This window comes from Mauremys mutica, chromosome 1, assembly GCF_020497125.1.
Source record: "Mauremys mutica isolate MM-2020 ecotype Southern chromosome 1, ASM2049712v1, whole genome shotgun sequence".
NCBI classification, from domain to species: Eukaryota; Metazoa; Chordata; order Testudines; family Geoemydidae; genus Mauremys; species Mauremys mutica.
Genome location: NC_059072.1, coordinates 373,634,956 through 373,643,047, shown reverse-complemented (window position 1 = coordinate 373,643,047; position 8,092 = coordinate 373,634,956). Strand labels below are relative to the sequence as shown.

The following is an 8,092-nucleotide window of genomic DNA, read 5'->3' as shown; positions in this document are numbered from 1 at the left end:
TGGAGACCTTTCCCCAGTAGCTGCAGTGGCTCAAAGCCGCAGTGTTGCCAGTTTTGTGAAGGGGCTAAACTGTAAACGGGCAAATCACACCTACAATGGAGTTTTCCATCCCGGCAGCTTCAATGGGGTGAAAATCCCAGTGTAGCGAAGGCCATAAATAGTTCTCTCAAGTGTGTCTAGGAGCCAGGGGAAAAAGTCTAGGAACATCCTGCTGCCAGATGTGTGTGGAAAGTAATATGATCCCTGAGTGCCAACCCAGCCAATGGCTCATCTCTAAAAATATCTGGAAGAAGAATTTTGCTCAACTGGCTCGTTGGTCTAGGGGTATGATTCTCGCTTAGGGTGCGAGAGGTCCCGGGTTCAAATCCCGGACGAGCCCATTTTTTTTTCAGCACATAGCAGCAGTGGGACAGAAGAAGATTTTGCAGAACAAACTGACTTTCCCCACATAAATAATGTACGGAAAGTAAGTGAGACTTTTTATCTACAATTCCCCAAGGACAGAAAAGTGGTGAAGCTGGACTAAAACACTCACCATTTTCCATTGCAACCGCACCCTGCAGCGCCGCCTGCTAGCTGCCCACGAGACTGGGTTTTCCACGCCATGCCCTGGGCGGGGGCCGAGCACCATTGGCTGGAGGGGAAGGGGCAGCAGTAAAAAAGTCAGGTCCATGACCAAACACTTGCCGATCAGCTGTAAAACTTTCCTCCCGGAGAGCAGCACGTGGCCAGGGAGAGCTCGGTTGTTTCTGATCTAGCCAGGTGGCTCCGTCTATTCGGCACAAGCAACAGAGACGCTTTGGGCCCAATGTTCCAGGATCTGAACACAAGATAGCGTTGGCCCCCAGCGGGATCTCGTTCAGAGGGGCGAGGGGCAGAGCATCACGCCTACCCAAAGGGAGCGACGCGTTGTTTAAACCGGGGAAGGAACAAAAGCTGTGGGCTCGGGTGGCACCGCCCAAACCCAGACACATATTTCTATCCAGGAAGACAGGGCGCTGGTGGCTTTTCTGAATGTCCCGCAAGCCGCGCAGAGACCGACGCTACGTATTAATGTGCTCAGTAGCGGCACAGGAGGGTTCCCCTGCATTGGCCCGACACCTGGAACCCAGTCAATATCCTCGCACCAAAGGCGTCATTTACATCAAAACCTGCAGCCGCGTGGGGAGAGGGAGACTAACTGGATGCTGAAAGCAACATTTCTCAGTAGACTTAATGGGCCTCTAACCCTGCCCCACTCCCTCCCCCTGCTCCCTCCCTGTGGGGAGCAGGGGCTTTAACTCAGCCTGTGAACTCCCAGGAAAGCTACAACTGCCTTTGCTGGAGCCGGAACGTGAGTTGCGTGAAGAACCCCGCGGTTTTCAGTCGTGAAGAGAAGGCCACCATGGAGGGTCCCCAGGAGAGATTCCAAGTCTAGGTTCAGCTTCCAGCCACTGGGTCGTGCCAGACCTTTCTCTGCTAGACTGAAGAGCTCGTTGTCAGGTATTTGTTCCCCATGTAGGTTCTTGTAACTGTAACCAAGTCACTCCTTGACCTGCTCCTTGTTAACGCTTTGAATCAATCACTATAAGGCGTCCAATCAAGACCAGACTGGTTTTTGAAAGAGACGCTCCATTTCCGACAGGAGGTGTAGCCACCCGTGGAAGAGGTGCCCCTGGAGATGGCCAGGGGACACATGCACCACTTGAGAATCCTGTTTCCAGCGGTGCAAAGACAAGGGCAGGCGAGGAGCACTCTCTGACGGGCCTTCACCCCCTCGCCCAATCATTTGCCTGACGCCTATGGGGGCCTCAAGTCTGCTTGAATCAGCCCCCCCCTTGGTAGATGGTAAAGGCTAAAGAGTAGATCTGAAGTGTCCCCGGCTCTGTACGTCGTAGCCCAGAGCTGGAGAAAGGAGACTCTTGTGCTGCTGGCAGACCAGGTTCCAGCTCCTGCCGACGTTCTCACGTGAACACGGACACATACATGGCTAGGATCAGTCTGGCTCAATGAGTGTTAGACTCATAGACTTTAAGGTCAGAAGGGATCATCACAGTCATAGTCAGAGCTCCTGCACCTCGCAGACCACAGAACCTCCCCAACGCACTCCTGTAACAGACCCCTCACCTCTGGCTGAGCTACTGACACCCTCAAATCATGGTTTCAAGGCTTCATGTTACAGGGAATCCACCGTTTACACTAGTTTAACCCTGCAGTGACCCGAGCCCCATGCTGCAGCGGTATTAGAGTTATGAGAATGTGCTGAGACGTTAGGGCAGGCCTGTGAGTTGCTGCCGGCATTAATCTCACCTGTAACATCTGTCTCCCGTATTGTCAGGTCATATCTGAGCGTTTGCATTGTGAGCCTGCGTGAGAGTGTAACTGACCAGACAGGAGAGAGGGGTTAACTCGTGTGAAATGCTGGTCTCCAGCAGAAGGTGTTCTGCCCTGCCCCACGAGGCGGCCCCGCGACGCCAGACAGATGATCGTGGAACGTTAAAGAGGATGAAAGGTTGTGTTGTTTCCTCTGCTCCCTCCCCCATGAAGATGAGCTGTAGAAGTGAATCCCTCCCCTCAGCGGAGTTTGCAACTGGAAGCAGAATGGGGGAAGGGAATAAAAACCCCTAACAAGGAGGAACCGGATCTCATGCTGCTTGGACTCCTCTGGGGCTAAGGTTTCTAGGCATAAGCAAGGGATCCCCAGCTGCTTAGCCTGGGTTTGCCCTAAAGGACGGACAGCGCTCGCTTATTACAGAAGCTTCTAGTACTTTGTGAAACTTCAGACTGGAACCCATGTGTGTATCTGCCTGCGTTAACCTTGTAAATCACTTTCCCATTTCCTTTCCCCAATGAATAAATCTCGAGATCATTTACTGTAGGATTGGCTACAAGCATTGCCTGTGGTGTGAGATCTAAGGTGCAGCTGGCCTGGGGCGAGTGACTGGGGAGTAACCCGAATATTGCTGTGATCTTTGACATAAGGGACCATCTGTCACCATGAGAAGCTCACTGGGGTGGCCAGACAGATCGGCGCACCCCCGGGGACTGTCTGTGACCCCACGTGAGGGAGTTTACACTTGATAATTGGTGAAACCGAAGTATAGAACTCAGCACCAGATTGGGGTTTGCAGTGACCGGGTTCCCCCTTCCCTACGGTGACCCAGCCCCCCTGCAGCCCCCTCACCCCTCTTCCCTGCAGCCCGTTCCCTTGCTCTCTGCACTGGCCTCCTCCGGACCCACACGCTGCAGGCTGAGGCAGGGGAAGGAAAGGAGGTGCTGGGGGTGCAGGGGATTCTGATGATGGGGCAGTCACAGGTCTCTAGGATCGGGCTCCACCCCCAGCCTTGGCACAGTCTCTTGGAGGAGTGGGCCAGCCCCCCAAGGGGTCTCACTCTTCCTCCAGGGTCAGCCACGCGGCCTCACCGCCTCCTAGACGGATCCTCTGGGGCTGCAGCCCGCCTGCCTCCCCCCGTGAGCTCTGCCCCGTGAGGCCGCCTGAGACAGAGACTTGGACACTGCCTGGACCGATGCATCTCGGCCAGCATTTGCAGTGACACTCACATGGTGACGCGTTGTCACAGCCGTCGGGTTTACTAGTCACCTGGCGCACCGCGCAGGGCGCCCTGAGGTTAGCCCAGAGATCTGGAGGTGAAAGCATCGTCCAAGCCCATTCTGGTCACAGTCTGAGCTTAGGTGAGTCCCACAGGACGTGCGTAGCGGTGCCTGGCATGGGAGCCCGTCTGTCTCCACCCCTGTGCCCGCGAGGAGCTGCCCGGGTGACAGCTTCCCTCCCAAAGTTCAGCCACATCGTTCGCTCCCGGAGCTCCGGGTTGCCTTGGCTGAGCAGCGGGTGAGTGAGCCACTCTGTGCTGGGCCACCCCTATTTCCTACAGCCTGGGGCACCACTGTCCCGGGCCCCAGGATCTGGACCGTGCGAAGCCGTGTGCAGGGTGTGAACACAGGGTGCATTCTGCTACAGCTCCCCCCTCGCAGCGCGGCCCATCGCAAACGCAGCATCGCTCCTAAAGAGAGACGCAAGCAGCGGGCCCCTTACACAGGCAGGGACTGGGTTTGTGGGGGCTCTGGTTTGCTTGAAGTGGCTTGATTCAGGGTCTAGTGGATGTTGTGTCTGAGCCACCCAAGGTGGAAAGTGCCGAGGCGCCGGGGGAAGAACTGTGCAGCTGCTTGAACCTCAGAGGCCACATGGTCTTGTGGTTTCCAGCACTGCCAAGGTCTCCTCTAAGACAACATCTGACAGAGACATTCCCCAGCTGGCTTGTTGGTCTAGGGGTATGATTCTCGCTTAGGGTGCGAGAGGTCCCGGGTTCAAATCCCGGACAAGCCCATTTTTAATGGTTGGGGGGATCTGCCAGAACAAAGCCACTTCCCCAAGAAGAGAAGCTCAGTGAAAAGGAGGAGGAATTTTATTGCCTCAAATCCACAGCAGTGCCCAGCCTGGCTGCCAAGGCCACATCCCAGCTGGATGGGGACGATTAACGTCCCCCACCGCAAATGTTTTCACAGTGAAACCCGGGGGTGCAGCTGCACCTGCCGCACCCCTAGTTCCTGCGCCTGTGCATTCGTGCGCATCCCAGCATCTCCTTTGCTTTTCCAGCCACGGCTGCCCACTGCTCAGTCTGCAACGACGCCACGGTCCCGTCCTTAATGGATACCGTTAATTTAGAGCCCTGTAAGGTGTACGAGTAATTCAATCTTTCCCCTCCAACGGGCAATGCTTTGTGGTTTTCAACACTGAATTTCATCTGCCATCGTGTTGCCCATTTCCTGGCTTGGTTAGGTCTCTCTGAAGTTCCTCACAGGGCTCTCTGGCCCTGGCTAATCTAACTCATTGTTTGACAATGTCGGTTACGCATCAAATTGAAGAATTAAAGTTAGCTTGGTTTGGTTTAGGAAATGTGTGTGTGTTGTAAAGAAAGCCCCTGACTAGCAAGCAGCAGGAAGGCCTTGAAAATGAAGAGTTACAAGGCCAGAAGGAACGAAGAGGGAGGACGTCTGGTTCCAAGAATAACTAACTAAATGAAGGGAGGTTTCTAAAAAGGCCTCTGACCGATAACGGTGACGGCAGATGGTTTTCAACAAGACAAAAAGAATCTCTCTTAAAAGGAGCCAACATGGACTTTCCCGCCCACCCACCAGAGTTCTCTCCTACGTGAGCCCAGGTGCAATGAAAAAAGCCGCCGGTCAGCCAGGAGAGGAGGAAAGGAGGTTGTGAATGGTCTCCAGTCGGTTTTTAGCGGATGTCAGTCATTGGCAATGACCTCACTTGTTTGTTAAAGGGTATAACAAGGAAAGTCTAAAGGGTTCATTGCCAATCCCTGCCTGCTCGTGCTGGAGCCGACCAATACGGCTGATCAAATGCTTGGCTTTTTAGTCTTGTTTAGAGCAATTCTGTAAGTCCCATTTGGCCGTTGGATTTAATAAAGGAATTTCTGGTTAGATCAGGGTTTGGGGGGTTCCCATATTAATCATTTCAAATATTATTAATAATTCCAACAGTCAGCTGGAAATTTGGCTACCTCACTCCTCACCCCCGTTTCCAGCTTGTTCATAAATACATTAAACCCCATGGGACCGAGTGCGGGATCTTACGCTGCCCCCGTTAACCTTCTGCCCGGACTGAAACCCACCGTTTAATGCTACTGCTCCCCTCCCCCACCCAGCCCCCAGAACCCCATTGTAGGTACGTGCAGAGCTGCCATGGGACGCCCACTCCAGGCGCCACCCAACACTACTCCTCGGATCTGGCCTCAAGGTGAGATGGCTGATTTGGGAGACCAGGCCCGCGTTCTGTGTTCAACCAGTCAGGCTGCTCATCCCCCTCCAGGGAGGTGAATCCTGCCGGAGAGCAGAGCCCTGTGACCCGAGCCAAACTCAGCAGGACCCGGCCACAAGTGCTGGGTTCAGGTCAGGTCTAAAAACCACCCGAAACTGTCGGGCGTGGGAGGGGTCAGCTCTGATCGCCCACCCCGGGCGGTGGAGTCAGGGTGGCGGTGACGGCTGCGTGCCCCGCTCCTGCCAGCTCAGCCTTGTGACGAGCGCCACCAGACTGCGCGAACGCCCAGAGAGATCGTGCAGCAGGGCGGGGGGTGGGTGCCAGTACAGAGGTGGAGTTCTGGGAGGGGGCACCAAGAACACACTGGTGTAAGGATCTAGGACCTGGGTCTCTGACGCTCCCTCGTCACCACCAAGGGAGCCAGGGGAAGCAGCATCTCGCTAGTCCCTGGGGGATCAGACCCAACGGAAAGTCCTATCAGAGCACCCAAGGCCTGTGGCCACCTGGCCCCTGCTCAGCTGGGGCCGGGACTGGCCCCAGCTGGGCCCAGAGACACATGCTCCCCGGTCCTGTGGCCCCAGCCTCCCAGGAGACAGCGGGATTGGCTGCCCTGGCCCAGGGAGGTGGGGCTGGGACTTCCTCCCAGGGAGACACGTGGGGCAGTCCCGGGTCCTCCCCTTGTGCCAGTATCAGGAGGCACGAGTCGTCTGTAAGGACAATCAAGTACTAGAATTGGGGGACCCACGGTGGTTGTGGAATCCCCGTCATTGGAGGTTTCTAAGAACAGGCTGGACAAACACCTGTCAGGTCGAGGTTTACTTGGTCCTGCCTCAGCGCAGGGGGCTGGACTTGGTTACCTCTTGAAGTCCCTTCCAGCCCGACATTCTAGAACAGGAAGTTGAACATGAGCCTGGGAAAATACCATGGCACCATATCGAACCAGCCCCATTGCAAGTATAGATCAGTTTCACATGTTACACAGAAAAATACACGTGACGCTCAGAGTTAGACCACACTGCAAATGCAATTCCTGGTCATTTTCATAAGGGCTGCGTCTGCCAGATATGACCAAGCAAACATTTCAGTTCCAATCCAGATGAAATGCAGTTTCACAGTGAACAATTTTTTGTTCTGCTTGCTTTACACCGCACCGATTTATTGTTTTTTTGAATTGCAGATAGGTGCATTCTGCTGCCAGAGGAACTAGACTGTTTCATTTACACTTCTTGATCTTTATATTAAAATAGAAACTGTTGAAAAGCAGATCTCTACCCTGTGGGCCAGTTACCAGTTTTGATTTTGGTTAGTTCCTTTGGTCCACCCACAAAGCTTGAATCGAGCAGTTGGAAACATGAGTCTGACAAGGCAGCTGGTGTGGAGAGACCACTGCCTATCACGTTGACTAGCATTGTCTCATTCTTCCCTTGTGCTCCACCATCTGTCTGTCTCCAGCTCCTGCCTATTGTCTTATACTTAGATCATAAGCTCTGTGCGGCAGGAACGGACTTTTTGTTCAGTTTTTGTACAGTACCTAGCACAACAAGTGGGGCTCTGAGCCACTCCAGTAATACAAATAAATAATAATAAAATGATATCCCACGTGTTTACATGCTTTAAAATCCTTAACTCAGTGGCAAAAATGTTGCCTCGATGCCTCCAGACCTTTCTACATGGAATGAGGTAGAAGTTTTTTCCCCTATCAAATTTAGTCCTAATTGGTATGAATCAACAGTCGAGCTTCAGAGAAATGTGGCGCCACTGACTGTCCACACGTGCTGCAAACTGAGCAGAAACCTGCTTCAGCTCCCTCATGAATAAGGCTGTGAGTTTGTCATGGAGATCACAGAAGTCACAGTCTCGCATATTACACAGAAAAATACACATGAAGCTCAGAGATAGACCACGCTGCAAATCCAATTCCTGGTCATTTTCATAAGGGCTGCGTCTGCCAGATATGGCCAAACAAACATTCCAGTTCCAATCCAGATGAAATGCAGTTTCACAGTTAACAATATTTTGTTCTACTTACTTTACACCGCACCAATTTGTTGGGTTTTTTTTGTTTCGTTTTGTTTTGAATTGCAGATAGGTGCATTCTGCTGCCAGAGGAACTAGACTGTTTCATTTACACTTCTTGATCTTTATATTAAAATAGAAACTGTTGAAAAGCAGATCTCTACCCTTGGGTTTAGGAGGGGGTGAGGGCTCTGGGCAGCACTTACCTTGTGGGGGGAGTCCCCGGAAGCGGACGGCATGTCCAGCTCCTAGCCAGAGGCATGGCCAGGTGGCTCCATGTGCTGCCTCCCCCTGCACGTGCCA

General features: G+C 53.3%; 2 non-coding genes across 2 annotated transcripts; both read left to right on the top strand.

The window, feature by feature from the left end:
• The first annotated feature begins 307 nt into the window (after window positions 1–307).
• TRNAP-AGG lies at window positions 308–379 on the top strand. Its single transcript has one exon. It is a non-coding gene; the product is annotated as a tRNA-Pro (tRNA).
• Window positions 380–4,252: 3,873 nt separating this feature from the next.
• TRNAP-AGG lies at window positions 4,253–4,324 on the top strand. Its single transcript has one exon. It is a non-coding gene; the product is annotated as a tRNA-Pro (tRNA).
• The last annotated feature ends 3,768 nt before the right edge of the window (window positions 4,325–8,092 follow it).